Source organism: Hyperolius riggenbachi, chromosome 4 (assembly GCF_040937935.1).
Source record: "Hyperolius riggenbachi isolate aHypRig1 chromosome 4, aHypRig1.pri, whole genome shotgun sequence".
NCBI classification, from domain to species: Eukaryota; Metazoa; Chordata; class Amphibia; order Anura; family Hyperoliidae; genus Hyperolius; species Hyperolius riggenbachi.
In genome coordinates this window covers 89,346,325-89,366,613 of record NC_090649.1, presented here as the reverse complement: position 1 = coordinate 89,366,613, position 20,289 = coordinate 89,346,325, and the positions used below count along the sequence as shown (strand labels likewise).

The following is a 20,289-nucleotide window of genomic DNA, read 5'->3' as shown; positions in this document are numbered from 1 at the left end:
TACACCAGCGCTCTCCTGCGCCTCCCCTAAGTGCTGGACCAATGAAAACTGAAAGAATTGTCAGCTGACCAGCCTGGTCAGCTGACACCCTCCTGGCTATCATAAATGCTCTGCCTCTCCGCGCGCGCACGCGTCCTTCTGAACCTGTGTTGACTATCAGTCCCAGCCACACCAGACATGTGTTGTAATGCCTCTGTTGTTTTGGATGCGGAATCCGCCGCACCGCTGTCCGAGTGTGCGGCGTTTTCTCCGCGTTCAGCAGTACTGACAGAAGTAGGCCTATGCGTGCAAACCGCCGCGTCGGACGAGGAATCCGCCGCCCTGTTCTCTGGGAATGCGGCGGTTTCTCTGCGCTCCGTCAAGCCAGTGAATGCAGGTCTCTGCGCGCAAGCTGCCATGTTGAACGCGGAATCAGCCGCCTTACTCTGAGTACTTGCAGCGGCTTTTCCGCGTTTTCTCACACACCTTTTAAGTTATTTCTGAAATAAATGCAAAATATTATAATTTTTTGAGTTTCACCTGTAATTGAAGTCTTAAAGTGAACCTCCGGACTAAAAATCGACTCAGCAGCACTAAAAAGGCCTGGTGTTTCTTTAACAGTTTCACAGCATCAGAACTTTGTTTCTTTTATCCAAGCCTCATTTTTAGCTGCACAGAAGAAAACTGCCCGGACTTTTTTCCCCTGATGCTGTGCAAAGCATGATGGCATTTTTGATGTTGTTGCTCTCGTCCTACTGTTTTGGTGCACATTTTTTTTTACACATTTTGAATTTGACATTTGAAGCCTAGCGCGTGCATCTGGGAGGGGTGAACAGGACACAGGACAGTTGGAACTGTGTCTCCTGCTCCTTGTCACCTCCTTTCAACCAAAAAGATGGCTGCCCCCATGACAAAGATGGCAGCCCCCATGAATCACAAACATTTGCCTGTTCTTTTAAAACAGGGTGGGTAAAATAATTATATTACCCATCTATTCTAATTAACATAACTAATGTAACTTAATGACAGTATGTTTGTTTAGGCTGAAGTTCCCCTTTAAGGGGTGGGAATAACTACCTTATTTTTTTTTATCTGCGGCACATGGTTACTTGATCCTGGTACCAGGGGAGCACATAGCGGCTTATTTTTTTTTTTTATCTATAGTCATGCTACTATGCAATCAGTCTAAAAGTGGCCACACACCATACAATTTTTTAAATATCTGTTCAATTTAAGAATTGCAATCATTTTTTCTGACTGATTGTAACACTTCAAAAATATGACCAACGTACCACACACCTATGTTCAATTTTTCCCCAATTATGATAAAAATGATTGGAAACTCTGAGAAAATTGCTAGGGTGTGTATATCAATAAATTGACAATCTAACACACACCATACAATCTTTAGACAAATTGAAGAAAGGTGTTCCGGATAGATAAAAATCGGAAAAAAAACTGGAAATCTGATCGGATTTATCAGTTGCATGAAAAAAACCTTTTGATTTTTTTGGGAGATCTGATCGTTTTTATCGAATTGCCGTAAAATCGGATCATTGTATTGTATCGTGTGTGGCCACTTTTAGTGATTTTACTTGTTTAACGTTCGCTGTTAAGCTTTACACAATATTGTGCAGCTATGTATGTAAATGCTGGAATGAAATACCTGCAATGAATAAAAGTAAGAAATCTACTTACAGTCCTCTCTTTGTAGCAACCTTACCTTTAAAAAAAAGGAACTACGGTAGTTGTATTAGGTATTCATATATAAGAATATATTGCTTTTACACCATAGCTGCAGAAAAAAAAACCTTAATAACTACGGTTTATTTCTCATTATAGGATTCCTCACATCCTAGGGTAAATTACAAAATAAATCCAAAAGGTTACATGCCGCACAACTCTCCTGATAGCAGGGGAAATAATGGACTGTGTGCCCTTAAATATACATTTCACTATCCTTTTATTAGTGACTTTGACATATGATATATTTTCCCTGTGATTACATTAGGAAGGAACCTGACTGAGTTTATTATGATATACTTAACATTATAAGATTAGAGAGAGGCAGTATCTATATGAAATTCCTATGCAATTTCAATAATCTAGTGCTGTGAGCCTACCGTACAAGTGAATAAGCATTATATCATGGAAATGTCATGCTAACATTGTACTGCAGTGTAATGTGATATAAGAAGTACAGAAATGATTGCTTTATAATAAAAATGCCGGAGTGAACCAAAGAAACAAACAGAGAAATAAATTAACTACAGTAGAAGAAAACGTTTGTAGCTCATTTTTGAATGGTAAAATAGAGCTAGGATGTTTTTTCAGTGTAACATGGTCTGTCCACACTTAAAGCACAAGGGGCAGCCATACTATTCCAGTAAAAAAAAAACACATACAGAAGTAGATAAATAATTGTTCTACATACATAACACATGTATTGTCCACGTTTTGATTTCAGTAATTTTTATATAGTAAATAAAGAGAAAACTGTCTCAGGCATTTTCCATCTTTACTGCCTCAGACTGAAGCCAGTCCTGATGTAATTTGCTCCCTTACACTTTTTTTGCTCCTCTGCCTAAAATGGTGTATGCATTGCAAGCCCTGCTCCCCACTGAGCACTGTAAAAATTGCACTGTCATATCTAGCTTGCTTTGTAAACACATGTGAACACAACATATATCGTATTTCAGCAGGTGCAGTGTCACACTGAACTGCCCTCAGCCAATCAGCGAGGAGCAGGAATGTGAAAGGCAGATAACAAGCTTCCCTCTCCTTGGCAATGTACCAGAATAGTGCTAGGCTAACTAAGATAAGATTCATTACAGCCGACACATTTATGATTATATTGGAATGCTTGCAATGCAGGGTCAGGATGTAGACTCCATAATAAACACAGAGCGGTGGGTGAATGGAATTTGGTTTTATGGCTGACAGTTCCGCTTTAAAGGGAACACGAGGTGAGAGACATATGGAGGCTGCCATATTTATTTTCTTTTAAACAATACAGGTTGCCTGGCAGTCCTGTATCTGGTCAGTGGTGTCTGAATCAAACACCTGAAACAGCTAATCTTTTGAGATTTTTGTTAAAAACATCTAATCTGCATGTGTCTTCAGGGTCTATGGCTAAAAGTATTAGTGGCTGAGGATCAGCAGGACAGCCAGGCAAGGAAATAAACGTCAGTTTCCAAATTAGTTTCCATATTATATAGTCACTCACCTTAAGTTATCTTTCTGTGCATACACCCTGGCAATTATTGTTGCTTGCAGGGTTCAAGACTTCATTCCTTGAGTGGCAGTTCTGTATAGATGTAGGCTAGTGCTGTAGAGAGGTATGAAGCAGTGATAAACTGAAATTTCAAATTTCCGTAATTATGACATAATTTGCAATTACAACACAAAATTGTAATTCACAATTATCAGTAAAATCGAAATTTGGAATTTTGGAATTCTGAATTTTGTGTCGTCATTTCATGTTAAATCATAATTTCGTGTTTCATTCGTAATTCGCAAATGTATCATAATCTATTATGTATTATAATATTTTAATAATTATTTCTTGTTCTTGTTTAACATGAAATTACGGGTTACAAGAAATCGTAATTTCATGTACTATACGTAAATTCGTCTTGAAAACAATCGCAATTGCGGAAACAATCCTAATTTCTGAAAATTCATGTATGGTCGTAATTACACTAAATAAGTCTCATTATTTTTCGTGATTACAATTTTTCCATCACGTTCCTAATCATAATTACAAATATTACACAATATTTTGTGAAATCATAATTACACATTACAATCATCACTGGTGTGACGCAGTTACAGTACGTCACATGACGAAGCGGCACAGAGGGGGCAGGGTAAGTAGGAAACTAATAGGGTTAGCCTTCTCTCAGTTAAAGAGGAACTCCAGTGAAAATAATGTAATAAAAAAAGTGCTTCATTTTTACCATAATTATGTATAAATGATTTAGTCAGTGTTTGCTCATTGTAAAATCTTTCCTCTCCCAGATTCACATTCTGACATGTATTACATGGTGACATTGTTACTGTGGGCATGTTATGTAGCTGTTTCTAGCTGTTCTGGCTGTTAGACAGCTCTAAACAGCCATTTCCTGTCTGTGAACATTGTTACATTGTGGCAGTTTGCCAGGAGTACCGCGGTATTCAGAGCCTCTAGTGGGAGTGGTTTCAGCACAAAATCAGTCACACAGCGCCCCCTGATGGTCTGTTTGTGAAAATCATTCTATTTCTCATGTAAAAGGGGGTATCAGCTACTGATTGGGATAAAGTTCAATTCTTGGTTGGAGTTTCTCTTTAAGACGATCCACCTGTTACATAGTTACATAGTTACATAGTTATTTTGGTTGAAAAAAGACATACGTCCATCGAGTTCAACCAGTATAAAGTACAACTCCAGCCTGCTTCCTAACATATCCCTGTTGATCCAGAGGAAGGCGAAAAAACCCTTACAAGGCATGGTTCAATTAGCCCCTAAAGGGAAAAATTCCTTCCCGACTCCAGATGGCAATCAGATAAAATCCCTGGATCAACATCATTAGGCATTACCTAGTAATTGTAGCCATGGATGTCTTTCAACGCAAGGAAAGCATCTAAGCCCCCTTTAAATGCAGGTATAGAGTTTGCCATAACGACTTCCTGTGGCAATGCATTCCACATCTTAATCACTCTTACTGTAAAGAACCCTTTCCTAAATAAATGGCTAAAACGTTTTTCCTCCATGCGCAGATCATGTCCTCTAGTCCTTTGAGAAGGCCTAGGGACAAAAAGCTCATCCGCCAAGCTATTATATTGCCCTCTGATGTATTTATACATGTTAATCAGATCCCCTCTAAGGCGTCTTTTCTCTAGACTAAATAAACCCAGTTTATCTAACCTTTCTTGGTAAGTGAGACCGTCCATCCCACGTATCAATTTTATTGCTCGTCTCTGCACCTGCTCTAAAACTGCAATATCTTTTTTGTAATGTGGTGCCCAGAACTGAATTCCATATTCCAGATGTGGCCTTACTAGAGAGTTAAACAGGGGCAATATTATGCTAGCATCTCGAGTTTTTATTTCCCTTTTAATGCATCCCAAAATTTTGTTAGCTTTAGCTGCAGCGGCTTGGCATTGAGTACGATTATTTAACTTGTTGTCAATGAGTACTCCTAAGTCCTTCTCCAAGTTTGATGTCCCCAACTGTATCCCATTTATTTTGTATGGTGCTAAACCATTAGTACGTTCAAAATGCATGACTTTACATTTGTCAACATTGAATTTCATCTGCCATGTATGTGCCCATATAGCCATCCTATCCAGATCCTGTTGCAATATGACACTATCTTCCTGAGAGTTGATGATTCTGCACAATTTTGTATCACCTGCAAAAATAGCAACATTGCTCACTACTGCATCTACTAGGTCAGGGCTTTTCAACCTGTGGTACGCGTACCACCAGTGGTACTTTGCTGTTTGCCAGGTGGTACACACCAGGTTTGTCTGCCACTTATCATCCCATCTTGCCTCCACAAAGTTCAGCTCCCCTCGTTTGCTCCACGCTGTGCTGCCCTGCGGCATATACTTCAGACCTCAGATCAGTGGTGAAGAGACAGCCAGGCAATCGGTGCACAGTGACAGTCTGGTTACTGCTGATCTGAGGTCTGAACTATTCTGCAGGGCAGCACAGCGAGGACCTCGGCGGCTAAAGAGGCTTCCACCTTCCTCCACAATAGAGGGGATCCAGCAAAAGGACACCCAAAGATCTCCTTGTCAGCATACGCCGTAGCAGCTCTCCGCTTTGATTTTGGTGGAAGCAGCTGAGCCTGATCGGGTCCACTCTACTGTGCAGGCCCACGGGTGGTACTTCTAAATTTTCAGGTGATAAAAGTGGTACAATTAGTGAAAAGATTGAAAAGCCCTGTACTAGGTCATTCATAAATAAATTGAAGAGCACTGGACCCAGAACAGAGCCCTGTGGGACCCCACTGCTAACAGTCTCCCATTTTGAGTACGATCCATTGACCACAACTCTTTGTTTTCTGTCCATTATCCAGTTCCCTATCCATGAACACAGACTCTTCCCCAGTCCTTGCATCCTCAACTTTTGCATCAGACTTTTGTGGGGAACAGTGTCGAAGGCCTTTGCAAAGTCCAAGTATATCACATCTACAGCATTCCCAATATCCATATTAGCATTCACTACTTCATAAAAGCTGAGCATGTTAGTCAAACAGGACCTGTCTTTAGTAAACCCATGTTGATGCTGAGAAATAAGATTATTTTCTAGTATGAAGTCATGTATAGTATCTCTTAGTAACCCCTCAAATAGTTTGCATACAACTGATGTTAAGCTTACAGGTCTATAATTTCCTGGATCTGATTTTTTGCCCTTTTTAAATAATGGGAAAACGTGGGCTGTACGCCAATCCACTGGGACTCTGCCAGTTGCAAGAGAGTCACAAAAGATAAGATAAAGGTGTTTATCTATAACTGAACTTAATTCCCTTAGGACCCGAGGATGCATGCCATCCGGGCCAGGTGCCTTGTCTATTTTTAATCTATTTAGTCTTGCCTTAACTTCTTCCTGTGTTAAGTATTTAATATTACAGTTAGAAGATTGAGACTCTTCCGCCTCTGTAGTTTGCAACAGTGCTGTTTCTTTTGTGAAGATAGAAGCAAAGAAAGCATTTAATAACTCTGCCTTGGTCATCCACCATTGACTTCCCACCCTCATCCTTTAGGAGTCCTATACAGTCAACCTTTCTTTTTTTTAGAGTTAATGTACTTGTAAAACTTTTTTGGGTTAGATTTGATATCCTTAGCGATTTGTTTTTCAGCTTCAATCTTTGCCTGCCTAATTTCTTTTTTACAATTTTTATTGCACTCCTTATAATTGCTTAGTGCAGCCTCGGTCCCCTCCTGTTTTAAGACCTTATAGGCATTCTTTTTGATCTTCATTTTATCTTTAACCTTTCTATTCATCCATAGAGGCCTTTTTTTTATTCCTAGATATTTTGTTTCCATATGGGATATACATACTACAATATTGATTGAGTATAAGTTTAAAAGCTTGCCATTTCCCTTCAGTGTCTTCCCCTTGTAGTACATTATCCCAGTTCACCAAACTTAGTGCCTGCCTAATTTGATTGAACTTTGCTTTTCTAAAATTCATAGTTTTAGTGCTCCCGCTGCCCCGTGGTTCTCTCACCAGTGCATCGGGAGGAGGCAGCCGCGCACACAGGCCCGGATTTATCTCACAGGAGCCTATAGGCACAAATGTCCTGGTACCTTAGACTTCAGCCTCCATGAACCTACAAACCGCCACCAAACTGCACCGCAAGTGTGCTAACTGTCTCAGCTGTCACTTCTTCCTTTGGTGTTTTTAGCAAGTAAGTGGGCTTTGCTATTAACCGCTAAAGTCGGCAGGTTTTGGCGGTTTTTATTCACAAATACTTTTTTCATTTGAAACTTTAAAATTGATTTTCTCAAAAACTATTAGGTTTTTATTTGAAAAAAATGTTTAAGTTGTAGTCACTGATCACTTTTATAATCCATGCAATGTTGGTGATTGTTGCATGTATGGGAGCTTTGTTATTAAAGTTAAAGTCAAATCCAGATTCTACATGAAATCACGGCTAAAATCCAAATCCAATCCAATCCGGAGCTCCGATTCAAATCCGGATCACAATCACAATTTGTGTTTGGGGGGTATCTGAGCATCACTAGCTAGAGGAACCTCAGTATTAAGTAACTAGCGGTGCCCCTGACTGAAGGGAGATCTTGTCAGTGCAGGGCCGGCCCGCTCCTGAGGCAGGGTGAAACTTTTGCCTCAGGCAGCACTTCTAGGGGGGCGGCACCCGCCCGTCCGTTGGTGCGGTGGGGGGGGGGGGGGTAGGGTGGCCGCCAAGCTGGAGGGGTAGGAAGGGGGTATTGGGCCTGGGTCCCCAGATCTGCGCTCCCCCTCCAGCTTTAAATAGTTAAGAAGCAGCCGATAGTAAGAGGCACGGGCGGGGATTACTCACCTCTTCCGCGTTCCAGCGTGTGCTCCAACGACATCACTTCCTGCAACGCCCTCCACTTACAATACAGTGGCCGGCGTTGCAGGAAGTGACATCAGTGGAGCGCATTCTGGAACGCGGAAGAGGTGAGTCATCCCCTCCCGTGCCTCTTACTATTGGCTGCTACTTAACTATTTAAAGCCGGAGGGGGAGCGCAGATCGGGGGACCCAAGCGAGGGAGGGGGGGTCCGATCCCCCTCCCCACCGCTAGGCCCAATACCCCCTTCCTGCCCGCTACCCCTCCAGCTCGGCGGTCCCCCACCCACGGCTTGGGGAGGGGGGGCGGCAATTTTTTCTAAGTTTGCCTCAGGCGGCAAAAAGTCTAGGGCCGGCCCTGTCAGTGGAATGCCGAGAGCCGGATGAGTAACCTCTCATTTACACGCTCATTAGGACTCTACGTAGGGAAGGAGGGAGTGAGGCGCTCTGGGAGGGGAGTGAGCCGCCTTTCCATCATCAGGCGCCTGTAAGCACGTGGCTACATTGCCTTACGGTAAATCCTGCCCTGCGCACCCACTAGCTTGTCGGCTAAGTCAACCTTAGCCAATAGTCATCTTCTAGTGTGTTTGCAATGTAGATTGTATTTAGATGTGTGAGGGACTGCACAGATGTAATTGATACAAATTATACATTTTTTTTTGTTGCTAAAAACGTTTTGTGAAACTGTGGATGCAAAAACATACCGGTAAACTATTTTTCCCATGGGCTCCCCAAAAATGCATTGACAACAAATATATGGCACTAGTCATTTATTGAATTGTGATAAGATAATAATAGTAATTGATATGAGATAACTTCAGTGTAATATGCCAACACTTCAGACTGATATGCGTACACCAATAAATATATAATAATATTATTAATAATAATAATAATTTCTTCCCACCCAGATGTTAGAATTTTTATATTGTGTAACAAACCATGATAAAAGATTTGGTGATACAGCTACTCCAGCTTAAAGAGGAACGCCAGTGAAAATAATGTAATAAAAAAGTGCTTAATTTTTACAATAATTATGTGTAAATGATTTAGTCAGTGTTTGCTCATTGTAAAATCTTTCCTCTCCCTGGTTTACATTCCGACATTTATCACATGGTGACATTTTTACTGCTAGCAGGTGATGTTACTGGAAGGAGGTGCTGATTGCATTTTTTGGCAGTTGGAAACAACTGTTATTTCCCACAATTCAATGAGGCTCCCACAGTGTGATGTCAGGGCCCAGTGCTGTGAGGCACTGACATCACACTGTGGGAGGGGTTTCACCACAATATCAGCCATACAGAGCCCCCTGATGATCCGTTTGAGGAAAGGAACAGATTTCTCATGGGAAAGGGGGTATCAGCTACTGATTGGGATGAAGTTCAATTCTTGGTTACGGTTTCTCTTTAAGTAATGTATGTCCGCAAACAGAGGTGTGAGAGAAATGCTAAATGCTTATTAGAATTGTCGGCATACAGGAAAATACATACTGCCTCATATATTATTAAATTCAATGGACACTCGAGAATCGGGCCTTGTTGCCCTCAACTGTGTTCCATTTTTCTTTTTTTCTGCAGTAAAAAAAAAACTGGACTCCTTTTTTTTTTATGCTGTTACCTGAGGAGGGGAGGATAAAGGGGACACTTCATGCCCTAATTCTATTTGAGGGAGTGGGGCAAAAGGACCACCTAATGCTGCTATCTGAGGGAGAAAAGGGGTCACCTGGTGCTGCTATATTGGAGGGGGGGGGGGTAATTCTGCTATTTGGGGGGGGGGGAGTGTCACCTAATGCTGCTAACTTGGGAAAGGCCACCTGATGTTGTTATCTTGGGGGGGGGGAGCACCTATTGCTGGTATCTGAGAGGGGGGCAAAGACTGCCACCCAATGCTGCTATCTGAGGGGGCAAGGGGGCAACCTAATGCTGCTGTCTTAAAGTGGGCAAGGCGGGGGCACCTATTGCTGTTCCCGGGGGGTTTAAGGTAAGATGACCATCTATTGCTTCTATTGTGAGGGTGACAAGGGGGCCACTTAATGCTGTTGAGAGGGGGCAAAGGCTGCCACCTAATGCTGATTTCTGGGGGGATCTTGCACATAATACTGTTAAATTGGGGATAGGTCGGGGGCCCCCATGTAAATATTTGCCCATACCATATTTTCCCTAGAACCGCCACTGCCTGACCCCAGGTCCTCTTCAGTGATGAGGATGGTGGGGAAGCAAATGTTACGCCTATACATTCAGTTTATTTGCTAGGATTTGTAGTCAGCATTATTTTAGCACATAAACCATCGCACAAACATAAAAACCAGCACAAAACATAAAATGTGCACATAAACTATGACCATTGGACTGTATTCCTAGCAAAAGACAGCATACTGTATAGGGGATGTCAAAGTTTGCTGCCCTGTGCAGCTAATTACCCAAGATGGTAATTGCTAGGCAGCCTCTGCTTCACAGGCTACTGTTGTCATGGCAATCTCTAGGCAGTCTGTATTTCCCAGGCTTACTGCTGTCATGGCAAGATCTAGGCAGTCTCTACTTCACAGGCTTACTGCTGCCATTGCAATCTCTAGCAGGCTGTATTTCCCAGGCTTACTGCTGTCAAGGCAATCTCTAGGCAGCAGTTTGTACTTCACAAGCTTACTGCTGTCATGGCAATCTCTAGCAGGCTGTACTTCAGATGCTTACTGCTGTCATGGCAATCTCTAGCAGTCTGTATTTCACAGGCTTACTGCTGCCATGGCAATCTCTAGGCAGTCTGTACTTCAGATGCTTACTGCTGCCAAAGCAATCTCTAAGCAGTCTGTACTTCAGATGCTTACTGATGTCATGGCAATCTCTAGGCAGTCTGTACTTCACAAGCTTACTGCTGCCATGGCAATCTCTAGGCAGTCTGTACTTCAGAGGCTTACTGCTGTCATGGCAATCTCTAGGCAGTCTGTACTTCACAAGCTCACTGCTGCCATGGCAATCTCTAGGCAGTCTGTACTTCTCAGGCTTACTGCTGACATGGCGATCTCTAGGCAGTCTGTACTTCAGAGGCTTACTGCTGTCACGGCTATCTCTAGGCAGTCTGTACTATACAGGCTTACTGCTGCCATGGCAATCTCTAGGCAGTCTGTACTTCAGAGGCTTACTGCTGTCATGGCAATCTCTAGGCAGTCTGTACTTCAGAGGCTTACTGCTGTCATGGCAATCTCTAGGCAGTCTGTACTTCAGAGGTTTACTGCTGTCATGGCAATCTCTAGGCAGTCTGTACTTCACAGGCTTACTGCTGTCATGGCAATCTCTAGGCAGTCTGTACTTCACAAGCTTACTGCTGCCATGGCAATCTCTAGGCAGTCTGTACTTCTCAGGCTTACTGCTGACATGGCGATCTCTAGGCAGTCTGTACTTCAGAGGCTTACTGCTGTCACGGCTATCTCTAGGCAGTCTGTACTATACAGGCTTACTGCTGCCATGGCAATCTCTAGGCAGTCTGTACTTCAGAGGCTTACTGCTGTCATGGCAATCTCTAGGCAGTCTGTACTTCAGAGGCTTACTGCTGTCATGGCAATCTCTAGGCAGTCTGTACTTCAGAGGCTTACTGCTGTCATGGCAATCTCTAGGCAGTCTGTACTTCAGAGGCTTACTGCTGTCATGGCAAACTCTAGGCAGTCTGTACTTCACAGGCTTACTGCTGTCATGGCAATCTCTAGGCAGTCTGTACTTCAGAGGCTTACTGCTGTCATGGCAATCTGTAGCAGGCTGTATTTCGGAGGCTTACTTCTGACACAGGGGCAAAATGAACAATTTTTCTGCTTTGGAAGTTCTTAGCAGGATGTAAATTGAAATGGAAAGATGATTTTAATACCCTTAGTAAATATGCGATAGAGGAAGTAGAAGTCCCCTTTAATTGGCTATTTCATGGTAATATGATCTTTCTGTATGTGTGAGCGAGCATGCTTTGTATATTAGTCTTTCTATTGACTGGGCAGTTTAACTGTTTTCAGTAAGCAGTGTCATTTTAAATTAGTGTCATAATTATCTGGTGTTACAATCTAAAGCCTCCTGGTTTGCGTTGTATGAAACGGTAATGCTCATTACTAGACCATTTCAGTCAATGCTGCATCTAAGATCTTTGGCCAACTGCCCTATAGTTAGATTGTGGATCTAGTCCCACAGGCATGGATGGAATCGGGAAAAAAGGGCTCAGGAGCTGTGAGGTTGTGATCTTATCTGCTGCAAAAAAAGGAAAAATTGGGCGCACGGCACCATAATGTACCCTCTTTGCCACAAATTGTGGCTTTTATAATAGGCGCTTATGGCAATAACAATCCGTTATTCTCAGGGACGGACTATAGGCACGTGCCTACAGGCGCCTGATTGTGGAAAGGTGTCTCACTCCCCAAGCGCCTCTCTCAGAGTCCTGATAAGAGTGTATATGAGAGGTTACTCACCCAGCTCTCGGCATTACACTGATGACATCTCCCTTCAGTCAGGGGTATCTCTAGCTACATAATGCTGAGGTTCACCTAGGTATGAAATACCTGGAGGCACCTCTAGCTACTTAACATTGAGGGTACTTCTAGCTACCTAATACTGAGAGGCACCTGTAACTACCTATGATGGGCAAGGGAAGTAAGGAAGACGCTGCAGCTGGGACAGCCAGCACACTTGTGGTGCAGTTCATTGGGGGCTCGTAGGTTCATGGAGAGCGAAGTCTAGGATGCCAGGATATCTGTGCCTATAGGCTCCTGTGAGGTAAATCCGGGCTTTGTTATTCTCAAGGTGCACCTATAGTTTCTTTTGCAGGCCGTTTTTTTTCCACTAACTGTTTCAAAAGAGCCAGGACATCAAAAAAAGGCCACAACCAGGGCTATTCAAAAGTGGGTGTTATGCAAGCTACTGACTTGTGTAGTTTTGCTGAAACGTTCCTAAGCTTGATCACCGTTTTGAAAATGACATTTTTTTGAATGATGGATTGAGTTTGTCCCTAACTAGATTTTATGTGCCAGGGAATTCCATACATCTGGAAATCAGTTTTTGTCACATGAGCAAATCAGGGCCAGAAAAGTAACAAACACAAGCGTCGCCATTGAAAAGCTGCCTCCCCCCTCTGGAATCACTGTGCCCCTGTGAGTGTACACACACACTAAGTAACATACAGTTTACTGATCCCAGGCTCCAGCAGGGTACACTGAACAGGAAAGGGTCTGTAAAGAACTCTCCATGTCAGCAAGAGTCTACTGTATGTAGGTACTAAGTAAACCAAGGGTCTTATCTATTTGCCATAAATACCTCACAATCCTTGCAAGATCCCTTACAATTAATTCCTATCATTGCTGAACTGGTTAGCTTTAATTTATCATCTGAGTTAGGCAAAAAATATGTAAAGCTCGACACACAATCATTGATTTTGATCACCTAAATGTGGTCCTGAAGTGGTTACAATATGTATCCAACAGTATCCAACATTCCAATCAACAGAATTTCTTATTCCAGTTGACCATAGAATAATTTTATGTCAATTTGCATGGTTGTCTGTAAAATCGGAAAAATCTGATCTTTAAGGACACCAATATGTAATGCATAGCATTGGGCCACAAGGGCATAATGGTTGTCATGGCTGGATTTAAGGTAAGACCACAAAGGCCATGGCCTTGGGCACCAGGAAGCTGGGGGCGGGTGTGGGCAGGCACACTTAGGCCATTAAACTGCCAAACATGTGGTCACTCTGCCACAGGGCAGAACAGTCGAGCACAGCACAAGATGGGGAAGAACAGGAAAGGATAGCATAGGACCAAGGGCCTTGGGGGACACAGTGGGGCTGACAGTGGCCCTTGGGTGGAAAAATGTACAAACCGGCCCTGATGGTTGTAAAGGTCTTTTTTTTATTTTGCTGAAGATATTTGTATATTTTACTTTATTTCTTGGGACTTTATACAATCTAATCTCCCACCATTTCTCAAAATTATCGTTGCATCAATAAACAGATTTTAAAGGGTACACAATCATGCACAAGGCGAGCAGTGAATTTGTCTTATAAATGTCAAGAGAATTAATTACGAATTTCAACATCTTATCTAGACAGAAAGACAAAGATTAAGTAAAGCAACGTTATGTTTGGCCTTTCACAGTTCACTTATAAAGGGACTCATTAATCATCAGCAGCTCTGCTCTAATCATCACATAAGTTTGGAACTCTTGTTGTCTAAGTAAGATAATCAATGCACGATCTATCCCATCAACTGGTGGTAATTGAATTTCAGACTGTCTTTGACACGCAGTTTGTAACGGTGTGGGCACAGGAGTTACAGTGATGGGATTCATTTTAAGGCTGCCTTGATGTGAAAATGCGCCTATGATAATGTGTTGACGTTGTATGGAGAGTAGAGTACGACATGCATATTCCGCGCCTTCGCCTTCCTGTTGCCGGGGAGAAGGCTTATTATTGTCATTGTTCGTTTTACTTCAAACTTAATAATAAAGTGAGTGTTGGAGACCAATAACACGTGTTTAACCATTTCAGCCCGCGGGGATTTTTCGCCTTATGCATCAGAGCAATTTTCACCTCCCATTCATTCACTAATAACTTTATCACTACTTATCACAATTTATTGATCTATATCTTGTTTTTTCAGCCACTAATTAGGCTTTCTGTGGGTGGTACATTTTGCTAAGAGCCACTTTACCGTAAATGCATTTTAACAAGATTAATAAGAAAAAAATGGAAAAAAATCATTATTTCTCAGTTTTCGGCCATTATAGCTTTAAAATAATCCACGCTACCATAATTAAAACCTATGTATTTTATTTGCCCGTATGTCTCGATTATTATACCATTTAAATTTTGTCCCTATCACAATGTATGGCGCCAATATTTTATTTGTAAATAAAGGTGCATCGTTTCCGTTTTGCGTCCATCACTATTTACAAGCTTATAATTTTAAAAATGTTTGTAGTATACCCCCTTCAAATGCATATTTTAAAAGTTCAGACCCTTAGGTAACTATTTGTCTTTTTTTTTTTTTTTTTCTAATTGTAATTTTTTTTTTTTTACTATTAAAACTTTTATTCGGGTAATATTTTGGTGTGGGACATAAACTGTTCATTTTTAATGTTGTTAGCTGTGTAAATAGTAATGTAAAAAATGTGTAGCTGTAGTTTTACTATTTGGCCACAAGATGGCCACCTTCGTTTTTTGTTTCCCTCCTTGTACTTCTCTCTAAGCGGAAGTACAAGGGGGATGCGGAAATCTCTCCGGGCAGAAGAGCCGGAGCCTCACAGGTGAGCGCTTCGGTTTTTCTGCGGGGGAAAGGGATCGGTGATCGGGAACCATGTTCCCTTTCACTGATCCCAGGGCTACCGGGGTCGGCACAGCGGGGATGCGGGGGCGCGCGCGCCCAGGCGCGGGAGCGCTGCAGAGCTGCCGCCCGGACGTGAGCTTCACGTCCGGGCGGCGGAAATGGTTAAAGAGGCACTGAAGTGAAAAAAAAATGATGATGTAATTAATTGGTTGAGTAGTACGGATAATTACTAGAACATTATTAGCAAAGAAAATATATTTTTATTTTCAGTTACACTGTTTTTATAACATTACATAATTTTCTATAATATTTGCAGTTTACACACTACTCAGCATTCTAAATGAGTTTACAGAGCATGCCAGAGAACTTTTGACCTATCCTCTGCAGAAGAAAAAACAATACAGTGACTGACGATTGAGATAACAAGCTTCAGAAGACAGAGCTCCCCGCTCAATGGCTCTTTTGCATAGATAACAACTGGAGTTTCTTAACACTTTCTGTACTGGAAACAATACGAGACTCATATCTGTGCTCATAATGTTTTATTTCTTAACTGTACTACACATACAAATCATTATATCATAATTTTTTTTCCGCTCCAGTGTCTCTTTAAAGGGAACCAGAGATGAACGATTCACACAAAATAAACATATCAGTTGATAGCTTGTAAAGAATAAATGCTCTACCTGATAATTTTGCCGTTCTGGTGTGCCTTTTTGAGTGTTTTTTATCCATTATTGCTCCAGGAAAAATCAAATATGGCCGCCGGCTCATATCTCTTCTCCTTACGGGTTATGAGTTGTTCTGGATGTGCTGTCTATGCCATATGAGACTATGCTGCTATCTAGGCTAAATGCAGCCTTTCATCTATGTGCTTTCATTTTAGTATGATGTACAGCTGCCTGTAGGAAGTGTCTCTCATAGGAATGAAACTGCCGTTATTATCAGTATCTAGTGCACACTAGAGATGGGAAGTTCGGATCTTTTCAATGATCCGGATGATTCGAATCGGATCATTGAAGAGATCCGGATCTTTGATCCGAATCTCGGATCATTTTACTACCAGAAGCATTCGGGGGTGAAATGAACAGCAGGACAGGTCTGTGGACAGGAGAAGGGGAGGGGGTGGACACACAGAGAAGGGGAGAAGATGGACAGAGGGCAGGGAGTGGACAGAGATGGGAGGAGGGACGAGCAGAGAGCAGAAATGTTTGCACACAATACCCACATGCTGCAATCATATGCTTTACATATATTTCACCTATATGTTCATCTGTACACAGTGAAAGAAAGCATTCCCGGAAGTGAAGTGCAGCTGTTTAGTGCCGAGTGCAGGAGGATCATATTGCCTTTCAATCACAGTGCCTGCAAAGTTACTGAGCTGTGCTGTGCTGAGCCAAAAGCTTCCAATGTGATCACTGTGCAGCACTACGGAACAGACAGCCTGTAATGAGCAGCACGTTATAGCCAGTATGTGTGCTCTACACATATCTGGCAGTGGCACCCATGTCTCCTCTACCTCTCTCATCTACCTGTGGCTGCAAGGCTGGCTCCCCTCCAACTCAGCGATCCATCCCTGCTCTGCTTCCAGGACCCCGCTGCCCGCTGAGAGGGGGCGTGTCGCTCCTGGCCCCGCCCCTTTTTGCGATCCGAATCACTCATTTTGATGATTCGGATGATCGACTCATAAAATAGATTCGGATCAAAGATCCGAATCGTTCATGATCCGGACAACACTAGTGCACACAGAGCACACAGGGATCATATTACAGCCACAGAGCTTCTCTCTCAGGAGCAGCAGCCTCTCCGATATCATCACAGCTCTCAGTATGCAAAGCAGGAAATCTAAGCCAGGAGAGGGGAAGGCTTGGGCTTGAAAAGACTACACAGAAGAGTGACTCAGCTATAATGATTCCAGGTCAAACCTCGACTGAATAGTCGGTGGATTCTTATCACAGTTGCTAATAGACTAATTAAGCAGATAACAATGAAACTAAAAGCAGGGTAGGTGTTTACTGTCATGTTCCCACTGATAAATGTAATAAAATACATGAGGGTGCTTCATCTCTGGTTCTCTTTAAGTCTTTTTTTTTTTTTTTGTTAGCGGCTTGTCGATAGTTCAGACATTTCTCAGTATGGCAGGAAATGTGAAAAACAATTATGTATGCTAATGTAGGCAAAACAAAGAACTGCTTAAAGGACCACTATCGCGAAATTTATAACAAATAAAACTAAAAATGATGTATACCGAAGAGAACGCTAGTAAAAGGGATAGTAAAGGGGTTAGTATTAGTTAAAAAAAATAAATCACCCTGCTGGTTACAAATTTATGACAGCGTGCATGAGAGGGATCTCTTACCGACGGAGGCTGTACTCCAGGCTGTGTGTATCTGTCTGGCTAAGATCCTGAGACAGTTGTACAACTAGCTGAAATGCGGTTGCGCAGCTAGCAGCCCCATTACAGCCTCTGTCATGCAGGCTGTTATGAATTTGTAAACAGCAGTGTGATTTATTTTTTTAACTAATTCTTAACCCTTTACTATCCATTTTACTAGCTTTCTTTTCAGTATAAATGATATAGTTTTATTTTTTATAAATTTTGTGATAGTGGTCTTTTAAAAAGACCTCTGAGCCCAACCTTTTATATTCTGTTAAAGAAAAAAAAATTAAGCAAAGTGATGTTTTAACGTGTGTCCAAGTCAAAGCTCGAGTACAATATCACAAACTTACATAAAAAAAGGGAAGCCTCTCACTGTCGTTTGGTAAAGTCTAATATTTCTTTTTTAGATTTTTAACTCTTGCTGTATAGGAAAACAGGAAGGGACTTCCGACAATTTCCCAGTAGGACTAAAGCTACATGTACCTATGTTTATCTCTTCATGTCACATGTCTGTTCAAGCACTCCTTATACCTACATTTTTAGCTTTTATATACAACATTTGACTACGGGATTATAGAAAAGTTCTATTTAGGAGTAGGACTATAAATACAATAATTTATCTCATCAGTTTATTTTCACTTCAGATTTGGTTTAACCACTTCAGCCTTCAGTTGTGTTTCACCTTATGCATCCAAGCAATTTTCACCTCCCATTAATTCGCCAATAACTTTATCACTACTTATCACAATGAATTGATCTATATCTTGTTTTTTCCACCACCAATTAGGCTTTCTTTGGGTGGCACATTTTAAGAATTATTTTTTTCTAAATGCATTTTAACAGGAATATTAAGACAAAAATTGAAAAAAATAAATTTCTCAGTTTTCGGCCATTATAATCCTAAAATAATACATGCTACCATAATTAAAACCTAATATTTTATTTGCCAATTTGTCCCGGTTTTTACACCATTTAAATTATGTCCCTATCACAATGTATGGCTCCAATATTTTATTTGGAAATAAAGGTGCATTTTTTTTAATTTTGCCTCCATCACTATTTACAAGCTTATAATTTAAAAAAAAAATTAGTTGTATACCCCCTTCACATGCATATTAAAAAAAGTTCAGACCCTTAGGTAACTACGGTATGTTTTTGTTTGTTTTTAAATTGTAATTTTTTTATTTATTTTTTTAGTAAAACATTTTATTTGGGTATTTTTTGGGTGTGGGAGGTAAACAGTTAATTTTAAATGTAATTTATTGTGTCTTTTTGTAATAAAAATGTATGTGCATGTAGTTTACTATTTGGCCACAAGATGACCACAGTGAGTTTTTAGTTTTTCTATCCTGCGAGCGAGAACGCTCGCTCACAGGAACTACAAGGAGGACGTGATTTTTATTTTTTTTCAGAAAGACCGCGGCCTCTGAAAAGAAGCCGTCTGTTTTTCTACCGGGGATTTAGATCAATGAATGGGAACAATGTTCCCATTCATTGATCTCCGGGCTACCGGCAGGGGCGGCACGGGAGCGTGCTGGCGCACAGCAGCTTTTTGGACATGAAAGTCCTCCCAGATACAATACATTTTCCTATGTTGCTGTCACTTACAGTAGGTAGTAAAAAGCTGACAGATCTGGCAGATTTTGAGTTAGTTCATATTCTCAGAAGAATCTCAGTATTTCCTTGATTCTTTACAAAAGCACTCTGTCACAAGCCTGAACGGAGGAACAGGGTTTGACCACAGTTTGCAGTATACAGACACTAGAACCAGGGAATAAGGTGCAAAAATAATGATTTATTGAGAATGCACGCATACAAACGTGAATGCAAATATCATGCAAACCCATGCACAGCACACAAAATATACAACAACCCAGGAAAGCAGTGGTAAATACATAACACCCTGACTATCTAACTATCTAAATATATACAGAAAATATATACAGGATAATATATACACAATTGCAGTACAAAAGGGATCAGGCAGAATATCAGAGTTAGCAGGATAGCAAGGTCAGCAACAGGTTATCAGAGAAGCACAGTATCAGGGATTAGGCAAAAGCAAGGTCAGCAACAGGTTATCAGAGAAGCACAGTACTAGGGATTAGGCAAAAGCAAGGTCAGCAACAGGTTATCAGAGAAGCACGGTACTAGGGATTAGGCAAAAGCAAGGTCAGCATCAGGTTATCAGGGAAGCACGGTACTAGGGATTAGGCAAAAGCAAGGTCTCAGACAGAATAAACAGGTTCGGCAACAGGAAGGCATACACAGAATACAGGGCAAGGAACAGGAACCAGGGTGTTCAGAAACTCAGACCTGGGAGCTCAAAGTTCTGGCAATTAGCAGGGGGAAGAAGCAGTCCTTAAATAGTCCATGTGATAGCAAACACAGGATGCAGCTGGTGGTGAGAGTTCACTTGAAGCCACCCGGAGGCCAAACAAGGAACTGCAAGTCCTTATAATAGTATTCACAGGCCCCCTGCTGGTGGATGGTGGAGGTTCAGGACAATGCAAAGTCCTCAGAGCCATCTGCTGGTGGGATGATGTAACTTCATGACAGTCCTGCTCCATGTCGCCACCAGCAGGCAGAAAGCGGTA

At 41.7% G+C, this 20,289-nt stretch overlaps 1 long non-coding RNA gene across 2 annotated transcripts in view; it reads right to left on the bottom strand.

The window, feature by feature from the left end:
- The window catches only part of LOC137570410 (uncharacterized), a 57,628-nt gene extending 46,964 nt beyond the window's left edge, over positions 1 to 10,664 (bottom strand). For both annotated transcript variants that reach the window (XR_011031025.1, XR_011031026.1), the window contains exons 1-2: positions 10,531 to 10,664; positions 3,206 to 3,307 (exon numbers count right to left, since the gene is read on the bottom strand). This is a non-coding gene — a long non-coding RNA (uncharacterized lncRNA). The remainder of the gene's footprint in view (positions 1 to 3,205; positions 3,308 to 10,530) is intronic.
- Between the last annotated feature and the right edge of the window lie 9,625 nt (positions 10,665 to 20,289).